This window comes from Lissotriton vulgaris, chromosome 5 (assembly GCF_964263255.1).
Source record: "Lissotriton vulgaris chromosome 5, aLisVul1.2, whole genome shotgun sequence".
NCBI classification, from domain to species: domain Eukaryota; kingdom Metazoa; phylum Chordata; class Amphibia; order Caudata; family Salamandridae; genus Lissotriton; species Lissotriton vulgaris.
This window is the reverse complement of record NC_141693.1, coordinates 633,401,985-633,418,906: the sequence shown is the minus strand read 5'-3', so window position 1 is coordinate 633,418,906 and position 16,922 is coordinate 633,401,985.

Here is a 16,922-nt window from a genome sequence, read left to right as displayed (position 1 = left end):
TGGCCACCATAAGTGTGGCAGGGTATGCTCAGACGTGAGTCCCTTGCTCACTTTGCCACTGGATTCAAGCAAGCCGGGCTGAAGACGGCTGGAATGCCAGAAACAGATCCTTGGAAGCTTGTTTCAGGTCCAGGGAAGACATGGCTTGACAGTTCGGGCTGGACTGTTCCCATGAGGCACAGGGTCAGACTAATTTGCATATAGCCATGTCTGAACTGGGGTGGCAGAGTGGGCTAAAGAACGGTGATGGATTAAACCCAGATCTTTTGACTGAGTGTGAGTGTTTTATTGATTCAGATGCTCCGTCCATCACCACCCCCTTTTGTACCGCTTTTGGCCACCATAAGTGTGGCAGGGTATGCTCAGACGTGAGTCCCTTGCTCACTTTCCCACTGGATTCAAGCAAGCCAGGCTGAAGACGGCTGGAATGCCAGAAACTGGTCTTTGGAAGCTTGTTTCCGGTCCAGGGAAGACATGGATTGGCAGTTCGGGCTCGACTGTTCCCATGAGGCACAGGGTCAGACTGATTTGCATATAGCCATGTCTGAACTGGGGTGGCAGAGTGGGCTAAAGAACGGTGATGGATTAAACCCAGATCTTTTGACTGAGTGTGAGTGTTTTATTGATTCAGATGCTCCATCCATCACCACCCCCTTTTCTACCGCTTTTGGCCACCATAAGTGTGGCAGGGTATGCTCAGACATGAGTCCCTTGCTCACTTTGCCACTGGATTCAATCAAGCCGGGCTGAAGATGGCTGGAATGCCAGAAACCGGTCCTTGGAAGCTTGTTTCCGGTCCAGGGAAGACATGGCTTGGCAGTTCGGGCTGGACTGTTCCCATGAGGCACAGGGTCAGACTGATTTGCATATAGCCATGTCTGAACTGGGGTGGCAGAGTGGACTAAAGAACGGTGATGGATTAAACCCAGATCTATTGACTGGGTGTGAGTTTGATTGATTCAGGTGCTCCGTCCATCACCACCCTCTTTTGTACTGCTTTTGGCCACCATAAGTGTGCCAGGGTATGCTCAGACGTGAGTCCCTTGCTAACTTTGCCACTGGATTCAAGCAAGCCGGGCTGAAGACGGCTGGAATGCCAGAAACCGGTCCTCGGAAGCTTGTTTCCGGTCCAGGGAAGACACGGCCATGGCAGGTCGGGCTGAACTGTTCCCATGAGGTACAGGGTCAGACTGATTTGCATATAGCCATGTCTGAACTGGGGTGGCAGAGTGGGCTAAAGAACGGTGATGGATTAAACCCAGATCTTTTGACTGGGTGTGAGTGTTTGATTGATTCAGATGCTCCGTCCATCACCACCCCCTTTTGTACCGCTTTTGGCCACCATAAGTGTGGCAGGGTATGCTCAGACGTGGGTCCCTTGCTCACTTTGCCACTGGATTCAAGCAAGCCGGGCTGAAGACGGCTGGAATGCCAGAAACCGGTCCTCAGAAGCTTGTTTCTGGTCCAGGGAAGCCATGGCTTGGCAGTTCGGTCTGGACTGTTCCCATGAGGCACAGGGTCAGACTGATTTGCATATAGCCATGTCTGAACTGGGGTGGCAGAGTGGGCTAAAGAACGGTTATGGATTAAACCCAGATCTTTTGACTGGGTGTGAGTGTTTGATTGATTCAGATGCTCCGTTCATCACCACCCCCTTTTGCACCGCTTTTGGCCAACATAAGTGTGGCAGGGTATGCTCAGACGTGAGTAACGTGCTCACTTTGCCACTGGATTCAAGCAAGCCGGGCTGAAGACGGCTGGAATGCCAGAAACCGGTCCTCGGAAGCTTGTTTCTGGCCCAGGGAGTACATGGCTTGACTGTTCGGGCTGGACTGTTCCCATGAGGTACAGGGTCAAACTGATTTGCATATAGCCATGTCTGAACTGGGGTGGCAGAGTGGGCTAAAGAACGGTGATGGATTAAACCCAGATCTTTTGACTGAGTGTGAGTGTTTTATTGATTCAGATGCTCCGTCCATCACCACCCCCTTTTGTACCACTTTTGGGCACCATAAGTGTGGCAGGGTATGCTCAGACGTGAGTCCCTTGCTCACTTTGTCACTGGATTCAAGCAAGCCGGGCTGAAGATGGCTGGAATGCCAGAAACCGGTCCTTGGAAGCTTGTTTCCGGTCCAGGGAAGACATAGCTTGGTAGTTGGGGCTGGACTGTTCCCATGAGGCACAGGTTCAGACTGATTTGCATATAGCCATGTCTGAACTGGGGTGGCAGAGTGGGCTAAAGAACAATTCTGGATTAAACCCAGATATTTTGACTGGGTGTGAGTGTTTGATTGATTCAGATGCTCCGTCCATCACCACCCCCTTTTGTACCGCATCTTACTCAGGCAGCAGGCCACCAGAGTAATAGGGCAGAAGAGTAGCAGTCCTTCCTGCTGCATAGTATTACAGCAGTTCTTCTGTGTTTTCCACTAGTTCAGAGGTGTACTGAAGAGTTGGATATGATTCTCTAATATTTACGCTTCATGCCAGCTTTGACGTAGGAGTGGTTTTTATAGTCCTCTCTCTACAGACATGTCTGGAATTTCCTGCCTCCCAGCCCAGACCCCAGCTTATCTGGTATCACAAAAGATTAGTGCGAAACTGTTTGGATAGGAATTCCTGGTTGGCTGAGGTATGCACCCAGGCCTGGCAGGAACCAGACTCTAGTCAGGGTAAACTAGATACACAGTAAAAATTTACCTGTGCTCATCCTCTGGTAGCTGTACACATAACAGTCAGACTTATTTAAAGACTCCACACAGGTTTAGAAAAATAGAATATTATATTCTGAACACAACAAGACCAAAACCACAAAAATACAATGTATTGAAGATGAGAAATTGAATTTTAAAGGATTAAATGCAGTAAAGCTCTTAGAAGAAAAGTATCTCTTAAAAGTTTACTTTCGGGCACTCTAGACCGGGGCAAAATCAAAGTTCGGGTCAGCAACGATAGAAAGCTGGTTGGCTACAGGACCCAAGCAGGCCCCAGTGAACAAAGTACCTTTCCTAGTCACAAACAACGAGATGCATTGATGTTAAGGCCCACATGTGTGGGATAAGTTCATCTTCTCCACGCAGTGAAGGTGATGCATCAGTTACAAAAGTGGGAGCTGAAGCCAAGAGGTATTGAGCGATGCAACAGATTCTGCTTCATAGTTGAAGTGACGTGCCAATCTCACCAAGCTGATTAGCGACGATACTCTGTCCACTGGGTCAATCTCTGGAGGCAAAGATCTGGTTCCAATGCTATGCGCCAATTTTACTTCTGCAACCGGGTCCATGCACCTGTTCTGCTAAACACACACAGTAGATGCATCAAAATCTGAATTGCAAACATCTTGGTCACTTCCAGTGAACCTGGCATAGAATCACGGGTATAGACTTTGATATCCCTGGCTCTCAAGCAAAAGGAGGCAAGTGAAGAAAGCCTTGGAGATCACTTGGAGTGAAGGCAAAGTCCAGCTCTCCTTCAGCAGAGTCAAAGAGCTGCAGGCCGCAGGGAAACAAACAGAAAAGCGGGCCTTTTAGATCAGCAGTCCAGTAGAATCCTTTAGGCAGCACTTCAGTTCTTCTGGAAGCGCTTCAGTTATAAGTCCAGCAGTATCTGATTTTTAGGGGTCATTACTTACACCCAAAAAGGCCTTTGATGTGGGGGCGACTTCAAAGCATCCCTTGAAGTGCACACGTTCAGCTTTCAATCTGGCCCTGTCTTCAAGGTTATCTATGGGGGTTTTGTCAGCCCTTTATGTGGCGACAGGACACTACCTATTCAGTGAAGTATTAGTCCCACCCTTCCATCCTGCCCAGGTAGGGCCATCAGAATGCAGATATATGTAGGTTGGTACTCAGACACAAATATCACAAATGTGGCTGTCTATAGGGAATGCATAAAGTGTAGCTGTTACCCACCCCAGACGTGTATTGGAGACAGATCTCAAGTCACAGAGAGCAGTAAGTGAAGAGATATGTCCACTTTAGAAAACTTGAATTTCTAAAACAGTAATGTTAAATCCAACTTCACCGGTATTTACCATTACCATTCCAAAAATATAAAACATGAAATAGCTACTTGTAGAAGGTAGGATCCTTCTGCATGGTTACCCCCACTTTTTTGCCTACTGTTAAGCTGTTTTTGACTAGTCTGACTGGGATCCTGCTAATCAGGACCCCAGTAGCTATGCTTCTTCCCTTAAATTGTTGTGGTTAGTACATCCTAGATTGAATACTGAGGTACCCTTATCAGTCCCTAGTATATGGTACTAAGGTACCCAGGGCATGTGTACCTCAGAGGTCCCCCTATGGGCTGAAGCATGCATTATGCCACACATGGAAGACCATTCAAAATGGAATTAAAGGTAGAGGTGAGCGGAATTTGCATAATTGCATTATGCAAATCTCCGCGAACATGCAGAAATTCCACGAACATGCAGAATTGCTTCTTCGCAATGCTTTTTTTCCTGTTCGCAATCGCTGTTTGTGTGCTCGGGGGGAAAATATCTTGCGAACATGCACTTTGAGAATGCAAACAAGCAAAAAAAGTCAAGAAGTCGCGGAATGCAGAATTTTGGGCAATTTTGCGTTCTCCGCGTTTTGCGTTCTCTGCGGAACAGAATTTACAGCCCAGGCCTAATTAAAGGCCTGCCGTTGCAGCCTGTGTAATCTGGTGCTAGCACCACTGACTAAAGATATAGGTTTCTTATATATAGGGTCACTGTATTTAAGACCTTTGACTCACCCTGACAGCAGACCTTGCTTGGTTCTAAGTGTGAGGGTGCCCCCACATGAGCAGGACACCCCTACAGCCTACTGAGACCATTCTCTCGGGTTGTGAGTTAAGCAGCCATGTACTATATAGAGGGGCACCGCGTAATTACGCGGTGACCATCTCAAACTGGCTGCAACGAATCATATTGTGTTTGGTATCAAACATGTTGGAATCATACCATAAACGGTGTGGGAGGTATGATTCCAACCACAGGAAGAGCCCTCCATTAGGCTCTCAGTGTTCCCAGTACCAAACTTTTAGCCCCAGACAGCACAAAATGGTTGTTGTCGACTAGAGACACGATTCTGCCCTCCTGCTGCCGAGCAAAGCTTGAGCAGGGGAAGGCAGAACAATAGGCATCCTGTCACAGGGAGGTATGACCACCTCCCAGACAGGATCTAGTTTATTGGGTTAGGATGGGTGTGCTTGCCAGCACCACTCAGTTTGCATGAGTGGCACATTTGGTGTCCCCATGTATAGTCCAGTTCAAATTAGCTCTGGGAGCCGTTGGCTCCCGCTCTGGCGTAAAACTGCTCAAAGGACAGGGGAGTAACCTCCCCCCTGTCCAGACCTTCCCCCCTGGGAGTGTCCACTGAATTGTCACAACCCTTTCCTTAGCATACTTAAGGGCTTACCTGTAGGTGGGTCCCTAGATTCATTGTCAGACAAGATTCAGATCAGACACCACTTCTTCTACCTTCTGGGCACTCGGGATTTCAATGGACTTTGTATGGGTTCAACTTCATCTCTCTTCTAGCCTGCTGCATCATCTGTGCCTGTGCACGATACAGGAACCTTCCAAGTCCTGTGGGCATCAAAGTCACCTGAAGGAATCTCCCTTGAAGTGAAGGAGTCAATTCCCTACATTCACAGGCACCGCAAATAGGTCAACCATTCGGCTGATCCTGAGCTCGTCCAGACTCCATAAGGTTCTGCGACACAGCTGGTGGTTCTGCACCGCTCTTGAGGCCTGCCCTGCCCTCTTACCAAGTTTGAGGCCAGAATCCCTCATGGGGGCTGCAATAACTGAACCCCTGTGCACAGCATCAACTTGCAGTTGCATAGGCTTGTTGGCTTCCTTCTAAGAAGATCTTAAGGCTCCAAGTGGTCCCAACCTTGAGCACCTCCAGTGACCAGAATCTTCAGCCACATCACATTGCTTATATTGTGGCCTGCATCTTTTGGTGAGCTGCTTAAGGTCCTCATACGACCCCAGTGCCACCGGCCTGTGGGTCCAATTGAGTGTCACCTTTGTTTCTTTTGGGCTCCTCTGATTGCTTGGGGCCTGCCCTGAATCCCATGCTTGTGGGGAGTCCTCTGAACATTGCTGGTCCCGACATTGCATCTTCTTTGACTTCTGCTTTGATGGCACTTGCCAAGGTTTCTTGGTGCCCCCGACAGACACCGACCACTCAGCACTCGACATCCGACGTGGGAGAGTTTTTGCATGGCTCCTGGTCTTCTTCAGCATCACCTTGTCCTCACAGATGCAGAGTCAAGGTCATTGTCATCTCTCCTGCAATGCCCGACATCGGAGGGCATTAGTCTTCCAAGTCTCCTGGTCACTCCTGAGTGACATAGACTCTGTCCCCTCTGCTTGCATGTACTTCTTATCTAGAATCCACCGTTGGATTCCACCGGACACTTTCTCCTTCTTAAGCAGCTGCACTTTCCTGGAGTCCTCCTTTGGGTTTGACAGCGGTTTTTGACACCACTTCACACCTATGCACCCGGCTCCCCTGTTGTAGGTAATGTGGGTACTAGGGTATCCATGGGTGGGATGGATTTCCAACCTCCTGTCTTCCAGGATGTTGCTTTAGGGTCCACTAGGAAGGATCCGGGGGGCATATTACCAACGTATAGCGATATTTATCGCTAACGATGCTTAGCAACGAATTTTTTAACGCTAAGCATCGCCGGAAATTATTGCAGAGATAACTTGCTATTAGCAAGCTTTATCTCAGAAGTGCTTAAAATCCTCGCGCTAACTGCCAATTGAGAGATTATCTCTGGAAAACCAACAATAATCTCTCGAAGTTTGGCGTTAGCTTGATGATAGGGGCTCACAAACTTAGCCATGATATCCACCTTCCATAGGATATCATGGCTAAGTCAGGAAAATATCAGGTGTAAAAAAATCAGTGCTAACCGCGTTTAGCGCTGCTTTTTTTTATCACTAACAGGGTTAGCGAAATCCTTGATAATAGGAGAAATGTCGCTTAACAACATTTCTCCTATTATTTTTCTATGGAACGCCCCCTTTGCATCCCATTAGAGATGCAAGTGGAAGCGTAGAGAAAAAGGGTGCTAACATGCGAACTGCGTGTTAGCACCCTGTTGCTGATAGGGAGATAATTTTATCTCCGCTTTCTTGGCTTTTAAAGCCAAAAAAGCGGAGATAAATCCCTTGAAAATATGCCCCCTTATTCTTAAAAATTCCAACAGCGACTTACATATAGAGTTGTATGGTGCACGCAGTCGTGTTCCCACACTGCACACGCTCTCAGTGGGGTTCTTCGTCAATCACCTTGGGTGGTTTCTTGGGCCACCAGCACTTCTATGTCCTCTCGACATTGTCGTGGTTCTTATACCACTATCTTAGTATATGGTTTGGTCCCCCCAGAGCCCACTGTGTATTCTGTGCTATTTACTGTATTTCTTTGCAAAGTGTTGTGTGCATTGTGTTTATCTCCACGTAGGAGATATCTAAATGTATTACAGAGTATTGTATGAAAAATATGTATTTTTATATATACCCTGTGTGGTTCTTTTTCACTTAATCTATAATATAAGATTGCATTCTGGTAAAATAAGTTCCTTTACACTCCTTCTGGACTAAGCCTGAAGGCTGCTCTCCAAGGCTAACACTTAGAGAGCTTTCTAAGGTTGCCTAAGATCTCTTAAATCACCATAAGGGTTGTCTGTACTGGTACAGGGTGCCCACTTACATTAGTGGACATCATAAACCAGGCCAGCTTCCCACACTACTCCTTTCTGAACATGAATTACCACTTAAATGTGTATAAGTGAATTTGGAGTGCTAACCTATGAGAGGAGTATGCCTCACAGTAGTGAAAATAAAATGTAGCATGACATGCAAAACATAAAAATACAAGTCTTACCTTTAACTTACATAGTATACTGACATTAGGGGTGACTTGTAGGTACTAAAAGAGGAATTTTAAGTTTTGGCAAGTAGTTCTAAATGCCAAGTCGAAGTGGCAGCAAACTGCACCCACAGGTACTGAAATGGCAGGCCTAAGAAAGGTTTGAAAGGATACTTCTGTGGGTGGCCCAATTAGTACTGCAAGCCCACTAGTAACATTTAACTTACAGGCCCTGGGTATATGGTATTCCACTTTACAAGGGATAGGTAAATTAAATATGCCAATCACAGTGTCAGGTGGCAATTATGGTGAGTGGAGAGGTGGGCAAATGGGTGTATAAGATAAATACATAAATAAAAAATTACTTATTATGCTTGCTGCAGACATGTCCTCGCTCCGGTCCTCTTCTTCTTGTTACACCACACCCAGGACCTCAGCTAACTTCCTTAACCAATCCTGGTGCTGCTTTTATGCTGTTAACCAGCTTGAGAGCAGCACCAGGATTGGAGGGAGTGACCTCTCTTGGTATTCCTCAGGGCACTGGGGGTTTGGGCATGTTATCAACCCAGCTGTCCAAAACAGCTGGGTTGAGTGGTTTGTGTTGCACATGTCAGGCTGAACGTCGCAAGACAGTCGGCCAAAGTAACATGCACACTATGAACTACTGCACAGGCAGCCCACCACTGCTGCTACTAAGCAGGACCGTCCCATCCTGACACTCGGTCAAGGAAGGGTTGGTTAAAAATTAAATGGTAATGAATTAACTTTATTTCCATTTTTTTTGTCTCCGGGGCTTTTCTGGGGGCATTTTAGTGGGGTGATGCTCCTCCGCTTTATTGGAGGAGCCACTCTTTGGCCAATCGTGTATACACCATATACACACATGTTTGAAGAAAAAGCACATGCACTTTAACACTGGTCTGCATTGGTAAAGTGCTCCGAATCCTAAAGAGAACAAATAGGTCAGAAAAGGATGAAGAGGGAGGCAAAATATTTGGGGCAACCCTCCAGAAAGGGCCATCTCCAACACAAACCTTTGTGAATGTGCTCAGGTAGCAGCTTTGTGATGTGGAAGTGTGGTAGGTGACAGCTCTGACCCTCTATCAAGTCAGAGATGGCCCAACCTACCAAAACATATTCCCCCTTTGCCTCACTGTCTGGGAACAATACACAAAGACCATCTGTGACCCAGGATACAGGCTGCAGGCACCAAATGAATGGGACAAGAACAATCCAACTTTCTAAAAGTGGCATTTTCAGAATTGTGACTTAAAATCAGACTTCATCATTGATAAGGATTTTAAAGTGCAGTTTTTTAGACACAAAAATCTACATTCCTACTTGCTCTGCATTGAATTTTATCACTTATTAAATGCAATAAAGTAACACAATGTTATCCTATGCAAGAGGTAGGACTTGCAGTAGTGAAAAACAAATGTAAGAGTTTTTCACTAACAGAACAAAAAAAAGTGCATGTCCAGCTTTTTAAATACACTGCATCCTGTCCTATTGACTGCTTAAAGCCTACCCTAGTGGTGACAAATGCAAAAAGAACAATTAATGGATGTAGTGGTGACTTATTTGTATTAAAAAGGAAGGTTTAGGCCTGGCCAAAGGTGTATTTGGCAAATGTCAAATGGCAATTTAAAACTGCACCCACAGGCTGCAATGGCAGGTCTGAGACACGCTGGAAGGCTACCTAAATCTGTGGCATGAGCGCCGCAGGCCCATTACTAGCATTTAATTTACAGGTCCTGGGTACAAGTAGTACAAATATACTAGGAACTTACAATAAAATTAAATGTACCAATTAGTTGTATGCCAATTTTAACATGTTTAAGGGCAAGAGTACAAACACTTTAGCACTGGTTAGAAGTGGTTAAGTGTGCAGAGTCCTAAAAGCCAATAAAATTGGGTTCAGACAATAGGAGAGTAACGACAAAAAGTTTGGGTATAATCCTGCTGAAAGGGTCAAGTCCAACAATTGTGTTGATTGAAATATTGGTAAATCTGAACCACAATTTTTTGAGAAATAGCAGGCCTGTCCTTTGATAGACTTGGTACAGCATAAAGCTTTAAACTATATGCACCTTTAAACTGGAAGCCAATGAAGAGTACAAAAGGCTTAAGATATATGTGTTCATATATGCGCAGGTTAAAAACTAGCCTCACAGTATGAGTCTGCATAAGCTGCAACCATTGCAAAGATTCAATAGGGAGCCTTAAATAACAGGTATTGACTTAGTCCAGAGGTATGTTGATAACTGAATTCGCTAGCAGGGCTCTAAGGTAGTTAGAATGAATAGAACGATTTTCCTTAACATTTTATGTTGGAAGACATGTTTATGTTTATGGTTTTTATAAAGTGCATAGCTGCTCAAGGGCTTCCCGGCACTGAGGAGCAGATGATGAAATGTGGATCCGAGAGTTAACAGAGGAACAGCCATGTTTTAAATTTTTTCTGAAACTTAGTTCATCCCTTAGCAATCTCATTTCCTTGGGCATAGAGTTCCACAACCTTGCCACTAGGTGCAAAAATAATCTACTTCCCTATCTGGATCTCTTTATACTTGTAGTCTTGATGAGCAAGTCTGAGGATAATCTAAGCTCCCTTTTGGGTACATATGGGGTGATACATTTTCTAATAAGGTTGGGGCCCTTGCAGTTGATGGCTTTGTGGGTTATGCATAAAGATTTAAATTTGATCCTGGCTTGGATCGGAAGCCAGTGGAGTTGTTCCAGTGATGCTTTTGCTGATTCTTGCCTGGATATGCCTCTGAGTAGCATGGCCGCCACATTTTGAACCACCTGTTACCTGTTCACCACATATTTGGAGGATCCCAGATAAAGGGAGTTCCCATGATCCAGCTGTGAAAAAACCAAGGACTGTATTACAATTCTCTGGGTTTGTTCAGGGAAAAGTGCTGGAATTTTGCAGAGCATGTACCTTATTCCGAAGCAGGTGGCAGCCAGTGTCCTTGCTTGTATTTCCAGCCAAATTACCAGGTTCTTTATGGAGTTTTTAGGGGTGGGCGGAGAGCCAGGCTCTTTTGGACAACTAATGGTGGCTTGTGGCCCAGAAATATTTCACAGGAACATCAGTTCAATTTTGTGGCCATTCAATTTTAAACTACAGCTGGCAATCCATTTGGCTGTTTTTTCCATACAAGAAATTTGATTTAGGACCCTTGGTCACTGAAACTACCAGTTGTGTATTATCTGCGTAGGATACGATTGATAGACTGAATTCCTGGACTCTCTCAGCCAATGGTTGCATGTAAAGATTGAGTAATGTGGGACTCCTCATGTGATCTCTAGAAAATCTGAGAGATGCCCGCATTCCATTATCTGGAAGGGTCTGTCTTTTGGAAATGAAACTATCCAACTTAGGGTGCTGGCCCGGATACCTGCCTTCCTCAGCCTGTGAATCAGAGTTTTATGATCTACTGTATCAAAAGCTGCACTAAGGTCGAGCAGCAGTGAGGCCACCCTGATCGAGAATCCCCTTGAGTTCTTCTGTGACCATCAGCAAAGCTGTGGTCTGAAACCCATTTGGGTCTGATGTAGCACCTCATTCTCTTCCAGGAACTGGGACAAGGAATGCTTAACACGTTTTTTCACAATTTTTCATAGAATGGGTAAGAGTGATATGGGGCAGTAGTTCCTTAGGTCTGTGGGGTCTAAGTGAGGCTTCTTTAGTAAGGGTCGAACTATGGCATGCTTCAATTGTTTTGGTACTAACCCTTGAGTTAGAGATAGCGCTAAAAGTTCTGTTGAGTCGTCGTGTCTCCGCCCTGTAGTAAAATATGTGGAGGTACTGGGTCTTGACGGTAGCCTGATTTAATGTTCCACAGAATCATGCTAGTGGTTTCCTAGCTTAGCACCGGAAAATGCACTAAGACTGGTCCCGCGACCTGTGCTGAGGAATCCATGTTTCTTGAAGGCATGTTTGGACTTGTAAATGTTTTCCACTTTGTTTTAGAAAACCAACGTGAGTTTATTGTATCTCTCCTTTGATGATGATTGAGGGGAAACTTCTTGCTCTATAGAAGTGAGAGATCTGACCACCTTAAAATGTTATCTCGAGGAGTTGAGAGCAGAATTCATTTTCTCCTCAAAATACCTGTTTTGGGCTTGTTTAATTTCATTGTGGTAAAGTCTGATGGCCTTCTTATATTGTCCCTTGATTATTGGATCATATGTTTTCCTCCAGTTGCTTTCGATTTCTTTCAGCTTTTCTCAGAGAGACAAAATGGTTGTTAAACCATGCTGTTTTTCTCTGTGTGCTTTGAGACCCTGGCCTGTCTTTCTGGCTGCAATTTTCAGCCGCTTTGTTGAGGCAGTCAGACCATGGCATATCCGCCTCCTCTCGATTCCTTGTCATTGTCGGGATTTGTGCTTCTAGGGAATCGATCATGCTGTCCGGTATGAGTCTAGGCCACTTCCTACCTGCCTTCGTGGTACTGTCCACTGTAGTTTGTATATGTGTTTTGGCCAGTGTGAATGGAATATATAAGTGGTCTGACCAAGGAACTGACATTGGTGTGTCTACCTCTATGTTGGGATCATTGGAAAAGATCACACCTAGTGTGTGCCATTTTTCATGTTTGCAGATTGAACATACTGTCTGAGCTGCATTGCTTCCACATCTTGAACTAATCTGTTGGTGGATGTGTAATTGTGTTTGTCTAGGTGTTTAATAAAGTCACCTAATGTAGTCACTGATTCTTTACTAATGGTGATTCTTGCTATGAGATCAGGGAAATTCTCCAAGAATGTGTTACAGGGTCCTGGTGGTCTGTAGACAAGTCTTCCTGAGAAGGTATATGTTGGAGATAGTGCGATACTGAATTGTGTAATATCACAGTTGATTACAGACTTTGATGAGACACTACAACTGCATTCTTCTTTATAGATGATAGCCACTCCACCACAACTTTTCCCTCCCAGGCCTGCTTCTTAATGGCAAAGCCCGGAAGAAGGGCCATGACTAGATCTGGTGTAGCACAGTCTTTGAGCAATGTATCGGTGACAAATAAAACATCGAAGTGCTCCTCCTCGAGTAAGAGCCTAATCTCTGTCTTGTAGCCTGGAGTGATCTACTATTTACTAGCCCAATTTTCCAATGTACTTTCTCTTCTGACATTTATTGGGTGCATTTTATTGTAAGCAGTACCCTGACTCCCCATGACCTTGTAATAGGTACAGCCATTCTTCCTGTCTATCAGGTTTTCAGCCGTGAGAGTGTGTGCACACTGAGGGGTGACAGGAGGCCTTAATTGTGTAAATTCGGTTGCATTATGGTTTTAAAGTATTGAGTGTTTTAGGTGGAAACAGGCAGGGTTCCTGGCCCCAGCCAGACGCAGACGGGCACCGATGGGCTTGCCTTTGGCACGCCAGCAGCGCACCCGCTGCGCATCCATGCTCTAGCCGTCATAAGTGGGTGTTTCCCACTGAACAACTGGAGCGCTAACTTTGCTATCTCTATGGTAAACTGAGGAATGAGTTCTCCCTGTGTTTTTTTGTACTTACCCCTGCTGTCAGAGACATGAGTATAATGAATTTTAAAAACCTTCACATTCAATACAGTTGAACAGTTGAGCAGTTTGAAAAGTATTCCCAATTCAGTTAAAATAGACAGTTAAAAACAGGTAGTACACAATGTGTAACTGTTACGCTATGCGCTTCTGACCCTTATTAGCAGCCTTCTGTATGTAGTCCAAATTATTCTGGAGAGGGTAGAGAAAGGGAGAACAGAAGGAACTTTACCAGAACTTGTTGAAGAAGACAATGAGGGAAACTTCAGTGAGATCCAAATGGAGTGTCACACAGTGGCCCCCATTCTGAGTCAGGTGGCTTAAATTTAAGTCACAGAATTTCTCTTTGCTTGATTCAGACTGGGTAAGATTTTTTACACTTGTTTTTTCTAGTTATAGCTGAACTATAATCTATTATTCTGACTGATAATTTGGACATGCAAAAAACTCATGCAGCTTTTGGCTGCCTACCCGACCATTATTTTTGACATGGGTGAGCATACAATTCCAAATAAATCTTCTCCTTCCCTCCCATACTGCCATCACAACTGCACCCCACACACAGGTACCCATATACATTTACCACAAATGATTATTGTTAATGTTGAAACCCACTGGAATTGGATATTATGTGTGGTTTTATGCCCAGAAGAATCAGTCCCATGCAGTAATTCCACATTCCATGGGGTTTTAGTCATAATTTCATAGTACTGCTGTGGATTTACTATACGGTAGAAGTAAAATCTGATGCCTCTGTACTGTGCAGCTTGTAATCAGGCACAGTAAGCTCTCTTTGCCTTTGCACCATTCTGCAGCCTGAGCAGATGAAGTTCAACACTGAAAGATATTGTGCTACTAGTTGTGCATAATATGAATCTTGCACAATTAATAGGCCCACAATTGTCTCCTTACTGAGAACCAAGCACCTCATTTTAGTACTTGACTCACTTAAGGTAGTGAAGGAGAGCAGTCCAAGACATACTCAGGGGTTGTTGCGAAGCCTTATAATCTACATTCTCTGGCACACAACAACAGCACTCAATAAATCATTGTCCAGTCAGTGCTAATTCTTTGAATCATGAAACAAATAATGTGCATTAATTCAGAAATATGTACATCAGACAGATGGAAAGAGCTTTGGTAACATTCGGAACTCAAATTTGACCACTAGTGAGTAATGACTCCAAAATCACAATGCCACCCCCACCCACCTTTAACCAGATAGAGCATCACAACATAGTGGGTGTCATTTTCAAGGAGTCACCATGTACATAAGGCATGTCTGTTGATTTTTTCGAGGAGTCATCATAGTGAAGTTTAAGGCAGATCTATTGGCTTTATCAAAGGAGCACCATATTAAATGTAAAGCATGCCCATTGGTTTTATCAGGGGGTCACCAATTAATAAGGAAATACCCACATGTAAAAAAAAATCATCATCATACCAATGGAATTATTAACCCTGTTTAAATGTGATCATCAATGTTAAGGAAACAATTACAATCTTTACAAAAAATTATTGTCAGTTATATACTTTGAATGAAACATTGACAATCAGAATGACATGGGCCAGTGTCTTTTTTTCCAGACACTCAAGCCACACAAAAGACCAACGCCTAGGATTTCCAGCACTCCTGAGCTGTACATCAAAAGCTCTGGGCTAAGGAATGCTTACAGAAGCTGGCAAAGTCTCCCCAGGTCATGCATCCTAAGACCTGAGAGACATAAAGTTAAATTTTTCTTATTCCTTTCTGGGGACTACGTTCCACCACAAAAGACAAGAGGTAAGCAAATACGCCTCTTGTGAAGCATTGTAAAGTGCTCCAAGTTATCAGATGGTGCATTATACCAGCAGGTCCTGCTGCTTTGTTTTCCTTTTTTTTTATAACACTTTCTGTTGGGTTTTTAGACATATGCAACAGCATTTGTAAAAACAGGTAAATATTGCTGTACAATTATCAGATACCCCCTTTTCAACACATTAGCAAAGCATTCATTCACAGTACATTTGTTAACCCTGCGGGGTAAATCCATCTATCAGGGCCCTCCAGTTCCCCCAGACCTTCTGATGCTTCTCAGGACAGCCAAGGGAATTCTATATGACCTTTTCTGCAGCAGCACAATAGTCCACTCGACCATTGGTGGTGCAGGTGCCGAACACCAGTACTGTTCTAGGTACCTCTACAATAAGGAAGCCCATGGCAACAAAGATTCTTGTGTATCAACTCTCGCCCTATGCATCCATCAGCCCAAGTACATCAGTTTGGTTCCGGTGCTATTGTCCTACGCACTACTTTTGAAAGGGTTTTGCAGACATACCACCAATACCATTGTATGGCAGGAGATTCCCATATTGTATGAAAGAACTTACTCTGGGAGTGCTCACATCTCAAACACAGTGGGTCAATATTACTCCTCATTTAAATATGTCTCTTAAGGCTGAAATATATATGCTGAAGATATTTAAGTTGAATTAATCAAAGTTTCATAGAGATTGCTTGCACCTTAGGAGGAATTTCAGCCTCCACCTAATCCTCAACTTCAAGGGGTTCCACATCATACTCCCACCTTTCCCTCAATGCCACCATGGGGTCTGGGATGGTATTCACCAGTGTGCGGTATGAAATTTAAATGTTTTCCTGCCCATCTGGTACTCCATGACATGTTTCAAAGTGGTTGTATTGTGGGAGGTTTTGCGTGGCATCGAGGGAAGCCTCCAGGTCCTGGCACAGTTTTGATATTTCTACAATTGTGGCATGTGCAGCATTGTGGGTATCTACAATGCATTGAAATTTACACATGGCTGTGCCTTTCCATGCTTCCCCCAATATGGATATACTAATGTTGTTCCATTCTCAAAAGCTCTCCAATATGGCTGTATGCTTAAGCTATTTTCTGCCCCACAGTGGCGTTCCTGCTGTTGGCACTCCATGCCACTTAGTCCACGGCAATCCCTGATGCAAACAAGTCAGGAATATTTGTGTTGCTGATTGAAGGATTGTGGATGTGACTGTACCATGAAAGAGAATGAAAACTCCATGGTGCTTGAGGGCGCAGAATTCCACTGCTATTGAGGATTCATACTGTCTTGCAAAAAGCCAGCATTTTATCGGTACAGGATGACTAGCCCAGTAGTATAGCCTTATGTCTGCAATCCCCAACCCCCCATCATAGGGGTTAAGAACACACTTGCAGTATGATATATGCAGTAGGTCCTCCGCACAGAGGAACTTTACTATATCGGATTGCAGGGTGTAGAAGAAGGCAAGCTTTATATTGTGTGGGTAGTTCTGTAAATTGTTGAGTAGTCGAGGGAGTGCTATTATTATAAACAGTTCTCCTCTGCCTGCTATGTTTGGGCAAAGTCTTTCCAAATCTCCACGCACCCTAGATATTAGGGGTGTGATATTTAGGTCTCATGCCCTTTGTTTGGTAAGTGAGATGTGCATCCTCAGGTATTTAAAGTGTTGGTCAGCTCTGATTTCCCCTTGTGCATGAGCTAAGGGGATGTA